General features: G+C 44.4%; 1 long non-coding RNA gene across 1 annotated transcript in view; it reads left to right on the forward strand.

Moving 5' to 3' along the window:
- Positions 1-11,053, forward strand: part of LOC106724801 — a 21,188-nt gene that overhangs the window by 1,867 nt on the left and 8,268 nt on the right. The window contains exon 2 of the long non-coding RNA XR_001360636.1: positions 5,572-5,573. This is a non-coding gene — a long non-coding RNA (uncharacterized LOC106724801). The remainder of the gene's footprint in view (positions 1-5,571; positions 5,574-11,053) is intronic.

The following is an 11,053-nucleotide window of genomic DNA, read 5'->3' on the forward strand; positions in this document are numbered from 1 at the left end:
TGTTGTGAACTCTTCGTGATGCCTTCCCCAGGATATTTGCAGATGTGGTTGGGAAAAGTCATTTCATCCCCAACCTTTGCATCTCAGGTGCTGAGGTGCTGGGGGTGCCATGGTGATCACAGGGAAGCAGGCCAGCCGGCACCCCCGGCCCCGGGGGTTCCGGGGGTGCTGGCTGGCCTGCGAACAGGCTCTCTCTCCCTCCAATCGCCATGGAGATCACGGGGAAGCAGGCAAGCGGGCACCCCCGGCCCCGGGGGTCCGGGATTGCCGGCTGGCTTGCGCCTGGGCTCTCTCTCCCTCCGATCCACAATGCGATCACCTGCCGCAAGCAGCCAGCATCCCCGGCCTGGGGTTGTTGCCTCGCCTGCCGCCAGGCTTTCCAATGGCAATCACCTGCTGGGGGGCGGGCAAAGGCGGCCGGCAGGGCCCCTTTGCCTGCCCCCAAGCTCTTGCCTGCCGCCTGGGTTTCCGATCCCTTTCGCCTCCCAGGATTGCGCCTAGTATGCAAATTAACCGCCATCTTTGTTGGCAGTTAACCACCATCTTGGTTGGCAGTTATTTTGCATATCGCCCTGATTAGCCAATGGGAAGCATGTTGGAGGTACGTTTAATGACCATGTTTTTCTATTATTAGATAGGATAATGAGCATGTAAAATTTTTTTTATTTTTTGTAACTCAGGTTATTACATGGAATTTTTATTCTTGATGTGATTGTAGAGACACAGAACAACTTGGATGTTTGAGAAGTTTTGTGTGTCCCTGTTCTTCCACAGCCTGGGTGAGTAGGTATTTCTTCCTACCCTCTCCCACTGCCTGGGGTTACACAGCTTGCCTTGTCCAGCATCACTTCAAAGCAAATCAGGTGCTGTCACCAACTCTGATTAATATCTCAGCAACCTCCCTACCACAGACAAGAGAATATGTTCCAAGTCCCAGGTTACCTTTTTCTCATCTTCCTTTCTTTCTCCTGAATTTTAGCAGAAAAAACTCTCTTCCTGATATGCATTCAAGCTATCTTTCTTTTCTATTTCCAACCTCCCAATTTTATCCTTTTATAACTCACAAATATGAGAAACAAAGTTCTTGTAGTTGAGAAAATGGTCCACAGAAGTAAACTCCTGCGTAACACAGCTGTGAGGAGGAAGGGATTACTACTTTGCTTGGAAACCATTGTTTGAAGAAGTTGGTTGAAATTCGGAAGCAAGCAACAGCTATGGGTGTCTCTGAACAAAGGCTACTAAAAGGGGATTAATTCTGTTTTAAAGATCTTGAGAACCGATGTGGTTGGGAAAAGTCATTTCATCCCCAACCTTTGCATCTCAGGTGCTGAGGTGCTGGGGGTGCCATGGTGATCACAGGGAAGCAGGCCAGCCGGCACCCCCGGCCCCGGGGGTTCCGGGGGTGCTGGCTGGCCTGCGAACAGGCTCTCTCTCCCTCCAATCGCCATGGAGATCACGGGGAAGCAGGCAAGCGGGCACCCCCGGCCCCGGGGGTCCGGGATTGCCGGCTGGCTTGCGCCTGGGCTCTCTCTCCCTCCGATCCACAATGCGATCACCTGCCGCAAGCAGCCAGCATCCCCGGCCTGGGGTTGTTGCCTCGCCTGCCGCCAGGCTTTCCAATGGCAATCACCTGCTGGGGGGCGGGCAAAGGCGGCCGGCAGGGCCCCTTTGCCTGCCCCCAAGCTCTTGCCTGCCGCCTGGGTTTCCGATCCCTTTCACTTCCCATGATTGCACCTATGTATGCAAATTAACCGCCATCTTTGTTGGCAGTTAACCACCATCTTGGTTGGCAGTTATTTTGCATATCGCCCTGATTAGCCAATGGGAAGCATGTTGGAGGTACGTTTAATGACCATGTTTTTCTATTATTAGATAGGATAATGAGCATGTAAAATTTTTTTTATTTTTTGTAACTCAGGTTATTACATGGAATTTTTATTCTTGATGTGATTGTAGAGACACAGAACAACTTGGATGTTTGAGAAGTTTTGTGTGTCCCTGTTCTTCCACAGCCTGGGTGAGTAGGTATTTCTTCCTACCCTCTCCCACTGCCTGGGGTTACACAGCTTGCCTTGTCCAGCATCACTTCAAAGCAAATCAGGTGCTGTCACCAACTCTGATTAATATCTCAGCAACCTCCCTACCACAGACAAGAGAATATGTTCCAAGTCCCAGGTTACCTTTTTCTCATCTTCCTTTCTTTCTCCTGAATTTTAGCAGAAAAAACTCTCTTCCTGATATGCATTCAAGCTATCTTTCTTTTCTATTTCCAACCTCCCAATTTTATCCTTTTATAACTCACAAATATGAGAAACAAAGTTCTTGTAGTTGAGAAAATGGTCCACAGAAGTAAACTCCTGCGTAACACAGCTGTGAGGAGGAAGGGATTACTACTTTGCTTGGAAACCATTGTTTGAAGAAGTTGGTTGAAATTCGGAAGCAAGCAACAGCTATGGGTGTCTCTGAACAAAGGCAACTAAAAGGGGATTAATTCTGTTTTAAAGATCTTGAGAACCTATAAAAAAAAAGAAATACAGAAACTGTGACATTGTATTTTCCAAAGATGGCCACAACAATATCTCGCATCCAAAAATATTTACTTACAACCAACTTTGACAACCCTCCCACAGAGATGTGGAGTCTGTTTCCAACCCTTAAATGTGAGTAGGCTTATAGTTGGTGAACGGGATGTTGTGTGACTTTGTAGAGTAGATGGTAAAGGGTGACAAACCTTCCCCTGGTTCTCTTGGACACTTGCTTCTAGAGGTCTGAGTTAACATGTCAACCACCCATCTACTCAGAGGCCACAATCCTGGGAGGAAGCCCTAAGTAATCTATGAAGAGAGACTGCATGGAGAATCTGAGAGACTAACTGAAGTGAGAAATGCCTGGCCAGCCCAGCAGTTTTGTCTCCAGCCAATGTCTGACCGAAAACACAACCAAGCCTTTCCTGAATTCCTGATCCATAGAAACCATAAAATAGAAGCCACTTGCCCTAGCCGGTTTGGCTCGGTGGATAGAGCATCAGCCTGCGGACTGAAGGGTCCCAGGTTCGATTCCGGTTGAGGGCATGTACCTTGGTTGTGGGCACATCCCCAGTAGGGGGTGTGCAGGAGGCAGCTGATAGACGTTTCTCTCTCATCGATGTTTCTAACTCTCTATCTCTCTCCCTTCCTCTCTGTAGAAGATCAATAAAGTATATTTTAAAAAAAAATAGAAGCCACTAAGTTTGGGGATGATTTCTTACACAGCAATAGATAACTGATACAGAATTCCTTCCCTTTTAAACTTTTCTCTCACATCGTCTTTCTTAAAATTGAGTATTGAATGGACTTAATGTTCACTCAAATATTTTTTTATTATAAAGATATTTAGGTATGTATTATAGAGGTTAAGGGAGTCATTCTGCTGGATCAGAATCTTAGCTACCATTTGTTTAACTACATGACCATGGGCAACTTACTAAATAGGGTGAAAATTGTGATTACTTCTACTCTCAGCTCTATTTCAGCAGTCCTCCACTGTGTGGAAGTAAGTGTCCCTCCAGTTCCTGGGCAGATTTTGGTGGGTCTATAGAGCCAATCATGATCATCCCATCCCGATTGACACAATGATTACCTCTAGCCTAACCTAATTGGTGTGAAACAGTTTCCTGGCCACTGGGATTGATTTGAAACAACTCAATCACAGCAAAACCAGTAGCTATTGTGGAAGTGGCTCATATCCCTAGATGCAAATGAGGAAACGTGTGGTCTTGGCAGATGAAACCAGCCATCTTATGATCCTGACAGAAGTCACATGGAAAATGAAGCTGAGGTAAGTAGCAGGGGTTGGGCCAAGGTAATTACAGAGAAATTGAGCCAGAGACCTGGCCAAACCATACCTGAAGCTCCCCTACCTCTGGACTTTTCAATTATGTGAGTTGACAAATCTCTATTATCATTTAAGAAATTTGGGGCTGAGTTTTCTGTTACTTAAGCTTTACCTCTCTGTGCCTCACTCCCCATATACAATATGGGGTTAATATGGTACCTTCTTCATTGAGTTGTTGTGGGGAACAAAGGCATTAATATATGTAAAGTTTTTAGATCAGTGCCTGGCACAAAGATACAAGCATAAAGCTAGAACTGAAGTGATAGGTATAGTTCTTATGCAACTATAAATTAAAAATAATTTCATTAATTAAATTCAAATAAGCAGAGGTACTGAAAGTATGTGGCAGTACTTGGTTATAATATAGTCATTTGTATGATTCAGAATATGCTACTATTACTTTTCTTATAATGTCTTAAAAATGAAAAACGAACATATAAAATCCTTATGGACAATTCATTAATCTCCTAGAATACATGCGCTACCTCAACAGGAACCAAAATGTCAACTCCATACACATCCAGAGCATTCCTACTGAATGAATGAGGAGCATAACAAATATGATTTGAGGCCTTTTCTAGGGAAAGTAAACCAGCTGACTCTTTTGCTTTCTATCATGAAATCCTTCAAATTAAAATGTCACCATTCACCACAGAAAAAGTCTCAAAAAATGAACTTTAAAAAAATTGATTGAGCCAGGCCAGGGTGGCACAGTGGTTGAGCGTCAACCTATGAAACAGTAGGTCACGGTTCAATTCCTGGTCAGGACCCATACCCAGGTTGCAGGCCCGATCCCCAGTAGGGGGTGTGCAGGAGGCAGCCGATCAATGATTCTCTCTCAACATTGATGCTTCTATCTCTCTCTCCCTTTCACTTCTTCTCTAAAATCAAGAAAAAACATATTTTAAAGCTTTGAGAGAAAATTCAGTTTTCTAAGAATGGAAAAAGAATTGTTAAAAATCCTTAAATAGAGTCTATTATATTCAGTTAACACCATTTTCTATAGTGAGAGATATTGCCTCAGAAATGATGCCAGTCCTTAAGATTTTTTTATGCAGTTTCATAATAAGCCATTACATTCAGAGGATCACCTGACAAACACAATACAGCTAAAAGCAGCTTAAACTCAATTACACATCCATGATTCTAGAGCCAATAGTTATTCACGCCAAGTAAATATTGATTTTGTTTATTTTATTGTCTGTGTGATATATTCTGAGGCTTGAGCAGCTGGTAAATTTTGTAACTTATGATTTTTTTCCTTTAAAAAATATGTTTTTATTGATTTTAGAGAGAGGGGAAGGGAGAGGGATAGAGAGATAGAAACATTAATGAGAGAAAAACATCAATCGGCTGCCTCCTGCATGCCCTCCCTCCCTCCACCCCCCACCCCAAGGGGATGGAGCCTACAACCTGGTCATGTGCTCTGACCAGGAATCGAACCAGTAATCTCTAGGTTCATGGTTCAGTACTCAACCATAATGGCTGGGCATAACTTAAGTGTTTTTATTCTTATCTTCAAAACTTGATCCTACTGTGTTCTTCCCACCCACCTACAACCCCCAACTATAGCTGTACTTATGTGAATTCTTGTGGTGAAAATTCACAGTTAAAGACAATTGTGATAAACATTTTGCTTATATTTGGTAGGAGACCAACCTCACCCATCACTCTTTTATCAACATAGCAACAAGGAAGGAGTCATTCGATCCAGGAGCATTTGACAGATCAGAAATGCTGACCTGGGGTACAGGTGAGATACTGTTTTAACAGTAGGTCCTGGCATGAACCCAAGCTGTGTGACCAGGAGATTCAGACCTGCACAGTTTAATGGACAGAGAGATAGCCTGTCCTGTGGACGAATATTTGCAGAGGGGGCTGAGACAGACTTAGGCAGACATGTAACCTTGGCACTAATTGAATTTGGGCCTCTAAGAGGTGTCTGTGTTTCTCATCTGAAGAGGGCAAAATGTTTAGAGGAAACTCTTTCTGGGTTTATTTTTTATACAGTGCAATTCCTATAAATAGACTCCATCAAGGTACACCACGACAATGACTGAATTCTCTGCCTATTTCCTGGGTGGCAGCCATGCCTGTTCCAGTTATTTGTTGCTGCATAAATCAACTACCCAGCATGTAATAACTTAAAACTGTAACTTTGTGGGTCAGGAATTTGAGCAGGATTCAGTTGGGCAATTCTGCTCCTCATGCTGTTGATCAGGGTCACCAGATGTTGTTCAGCTATAAGGGAGTGAGAGATCCCAGGAGACCCTTGATCTGTGGTGGGTAAGGAGGGTCTAAGAAGGCTTTACTCACATGCCTGGTGTCTTGATGGAAATATGTGGAAGACTGAGCTCAGCTGGACCCTACTCCAGCTCCATGCAGTTCCACAGCCTTTACATGTGGTTTCTCCAAAAGAGTAAGTAGTTGACCTTCTTACCTGGCAGCTCAGCCCTCTAAGAAGCTGCAGTTCTCTCAAGGCTTAGGTCTAGCGCTATTATAGTTTTGGTTCTACGATACTCAGTTATAGGAACAGTCACAGGCCAGCCCAGATCAAGGAGATAGGATGTGGGCTATACCTCTCAATAGAAAGAAATGGCAGCCATCAGGATGCTCTTCCTCTGCTGAACAAGCAAAGACCTGTGATCCTAGCTCAAGGTTACCATTCGTGGAAGGAAACTTGAACTGAGGTCTTCCTCCTGAGAAGCTGGGGTGGCTGACCTTGACCAGATTCCGTGTTTTAGAAGTCACATTCCCCTTCTGTGGACCTCAGAGGGGCACTCTGTGATCAGATAGATCCTTATCCTTGTGTTGCTTCTGTCATTCTTCACTGCTCATCTGAACTCTCTCCAAGTTAAACAGATCAAGGGTCCCCTGGGATCTCTCCCTCCCTTAGAGCCTTAATCAGTTGAACAGGTCTCTGGCGTCTTAGAAAAAGCTCCACAATATTAAAATAAGATGTAATGAGGTCTCATCAAAAAGGCAGATTCTTGACCACCAGGGGAAAAAAAAAAAGAAAGAAAAGGGAAATTCATGTTTGAGAAAAGCATAAATACTTGGTGAGCTTCTGCAGAGTGCTTCAAAGAAAGAATGCTAAAAAAAAATAAAAAATGCTATGACTGAATCAGAATCTGAACATAAAAGTTCAACAGATAACATGGTAATGCTTGCTTGGCAATCCCGTCTTCCTGATGGAAATGCAAACAGGCAAAGGCAGATCCTTCTTTTCAAAATGGATTGTAAACACTAGGCTCTACCAACATGCTGATTTGGAGATTATTTTATTACTGTGTACTTTTCAAGGCTAAATTGGAAACATCTGTCTTCCTGAGAATTAACTGGAAAAAGATTACAGCTGAGGATGAGATGGCACAGTCCCTTCGAGTTGCCTCATGCTGAAGATGGGTGTACCTTAAAGATGTAGGAAGCTTTTTCTGTTGAGGATAGGTTTATTAATTTTAGAAAGAGAGGAAGGGAGAATAGAGAGAGAGAAACATTGATGTGAGAAAGAAACGTTGATTGGTTGCCTCTAGTATACGCCCCAACTGGGAATCTAACCCGAAACCTTTTGGCATATGGGATGACACTCCAACTAACTGAGCCACCAAATCAGGATATTGTGTGCCCCATTATTTTATAAACTACTAGAGGTCCAGTGCAAAGATTTGTGCACATTGAAAAGAAATTAATTAGAAGGTGGCTGGCATGGCAGGACCAGGTGAGACAGGCCAGACACACCCTGGAGCCAACCTCCTGTGGTCCCTCCCCAGCCAGCCACACCTGGGGCAGTGCTTGAAGGGCATCTGTGGAGTGAGAGAGGTCCCTCTGGCAGGTGGGGTCTCTCGGCCTGGCCTGCGGGGATCGGGCTCCCTCCTCTCTGGTTCCAAGGTGTGTCATCTGAGAACCACCGCTGCTCGCAGCTCTTGCATTGAGCATCTGCCCCCTGGTGGTTGGTGCACGTCATACCTACCGGCCGGTCAGACAGTCAACAGTTGCTTAGCCTTTTATATATATAGATAATTAAGAACATATTACAAATAGATAATGCACAGGCTCCTCTTTATGAAACAAGTTAATTCTTTAGATTGCTTTTTCTTTTCATTTTTCCAAAAAGCATCTGTAACCAGATAGGCCAAGTCCTACTGACTTACATGTTCTATTCATACCATATCTAGATGGTCTGATTCCTCACTGGCCTTGAACCACAGGAAGGCCTGTCTTTTTCCAGCATCACCTTCTCCAATAGTCCCCAAAATCTTCATGGGAATTATATACATAACCAGATTATTCGCTAGGCTTTCTCTCTAGTGGTCCCAAGCCAGTTTACCTACAGCCAAGGCTGCTATCTGCAGCTCTAGAGACCCTCTATTCCTGGATCCACTGCCCTCTCTTTCCTCCCACTGACTTATTTCTCTGCCTTTCTCATGTTGCCTCCCCTGCCCCAACTATCATTCATCTTGGAACCCCCTCACCTCCTACTGCCCACAAGTCTTCCACATGTCCAATCTCAGACCCTTGGGAAATGCTTCCTGATCCTCATGATCAGTTCTTTCAGAGGGACCTTCAGAGTTGTTGAGCAACTAAGTTAGATATGGTTGTTTCCTTCATATGAAAGCTCTCTTCTTCCCAGTATGCATAAGAGGCTGGAATAAGGGTTACTGGAGGAGGAGCCACTGGTCAAGCATAGCCTCTCCACCTACCTGGAACCACTGTAACTTGGTCAACCCAACAGTACTATTCAACCTGTCAGTTCTGCCAGCCTTCTTTCTCATCTACTGTTGTTGTTTTCTCAGTGGCCAAGACGTCCTCTCAGAAATATGGCTTCTTTTAGAGACTCTGCAGTCAAGAATTAGACTCAAGTAAGAGGATCCCTGTTTTGAGTCCCATGTTTTGAAGGATTATGCTTTGGCTTTATAGACATTCCCCATCTCATAGGGTGAGGGGTCTAAGGAACTAGGAGAACACGGTTACTCAGAGACCTGGTCTTTCATGTTCCAGGAACCCAGGATCCTGGGATACCTACCCAAAGGGCTCCAAGATTGCTTCTAGAGTCCTCACACCCTCTTATCAGGGGTCTGTCATCGCAGAGTCAGGTTGTACCTCCAGTATATGCAGCCTAGACCTGGGAGGTAACAAGGAGCAATTGTTGGGGAGGGGGGTACTGTGGGGAGAGCTTGGGTCTAGGGTGTTCACATGAATTTCTTGTAATGACAGATGGTGCTGCATATGCAAACAGAAGACAGGCAGAACACAGGCCAGGGACTGGCTCTCCCACACTGTGATGTTCAGAAGTGGAAATCTATGTCATCTAAAAATTCTGAATTTGAACATGGCCTTCTAGGTAATTATGAAAGTACATTTGTCAAAGTTGAAGGATATACTGTATTTGAATATATTGTATTTCTGATAATTTATTAGATTGATTTATAACTTTGAAATACGTGGACACATGTTGTGGGCTTTCATTTACTCTCTTGCCCTCGTTCTAGCCCATGTCCCTTGGACAGGTCAGTATATGACTGAAGTTTTTCTGTGGATAAGGCTTGATTTATTTCCTTTGTACTCCCGAATCAACACACATCAAGGGATGTAGATGAACATCTGTTATAAGTGTAATAGTATATATTATGCCACCTAAGTAATACCCCAAAATTCTGTGATCAAGAGCACCAGAGCACCTCTAGGGGTCAGTATTGCCTAACCCACTGCTCTAGCCAGTCAAGGGTCCCTAATAGTACTATATCCAGAAAACTTAAAAATGGAAATGTGATTATCCAGATCATCCAAAATTTTTCCTCCCTCAGCCAGGTGACATTTTGGCTCTTTCTGAGACTCAGTTTTATAAGATGAAGCTCACTGGAAAAGAAAGAGCCTTACTAAGGGTTAACCTGAGCATTACAATCCCACCCCTTCCCTTTTTCCTCCACAGTATAGCCAGGGGACTGCAGTATAGGAACCAGGCTGCATAGGGCTACAAAGGAGTCCCAGAAAGAAGAGATTCACTGAGCAATGATTCTCATTCACCCTTCAGGCAAACTCCATGGTCCTGGGGGCTCTGAGATCCCTCTGAATCTGCCCAGGTGTCATCAATGCTAGTTCCTCTGGGTGATGGAAGGCCCATAATTAGAGGAATCGCCTTTCACCTCCATGCCTGGAGAAATTGACCCCAGAGACTGTCAGGGCTTTGTATCAGGAGATTCTATTGCTCCTGTGGAGCTGACATAAGAAATAACTTTGTGTCAGGCTGGTGTGCTCAGTGATTGAGCATCGACCCAGGAACCAAGAGTTCGCTGGTTCAATTCCTAGTCAGGGCACATGCCCAGGTTGTAGGCTTGATCCCCAGTGGGGGCATGCAGGAGGCAGCCAATCAATGTTTTCTTTTCATCTATATTTTCATCTCTCTCTCTCCCTCTCCCTTTCTCTCTCTCTCTAAAATCAATAAAAAATAACTTTTAAAAAAACAAAAAGAAATAACTTTGCCAGTCAAGTTATGACCACCAGCCTCTATTAGCACTTTCACGAGCATGGAATCAAGTGGAAAAGAAGCATTGACTGAGCATCTACCCCATGCCAGACTCAGGACTTTATTTCAATATCTCCTTTGGTTCTCACAGCAGCCATATGGCTAATATCTACATATCTATCTGTAGCCAACTTTACAGATGAGGGACCAATGTTCAGAGAAATTGTGCCAGGATATTCAAATGCAAGTTTTGCTTGAAGCATGAAGACAACACATATCCTATTCCAGAGAGAGAGAGATAAGAAACAGCAATACAAATTTTTCAAAATTGATTCATGACTCTCAAGTCCCTAATCCACACAGAGAAAAGAAGGGCAGGTGGGCGTTGACAGAGGGAGCATGGACAGACTCCTCAGTGTGTTGTGCCCTCCCCACTCCCTGGCGTGGGGTGGGAGTGGTTTCCTCACTCAAGCCTAGGGAAAAGGGCTTTAGTGGGGCCACTCGAAAGTATAATATGTGTCCTCTGTAGTTTGGGGTACCCAGAGGTGGTGTCTGACTCATGCCTGGTAAGTCTAAAGGGGGCTCCTGAGCTGTGGGCAGAGGCAAGGAGAGACTGCTGCTGCACTGGGTTTGGCCTGAGCACCTAAATAAGTCATAATACAGGATGTGTGATGGGCAAAGGATGGGCCATGAGACAAAGCTGGGAAGGGCTGTCTT

Source organism: Myotis brandtii, unplaced genomic scaffold (assembly GCF_000412655.1).
Source record: "Myotis brandtii unplaced genomic scaffold, ASM41265v1 scaffold982, whole genome shotgun sequence".
Classification (NCBI taxonomy): Eukaryota; Metazoa; Chordata; class Mammalia; order Chiroptera; family Vespertilionidae; genus Myotis; species Myotis brandtii.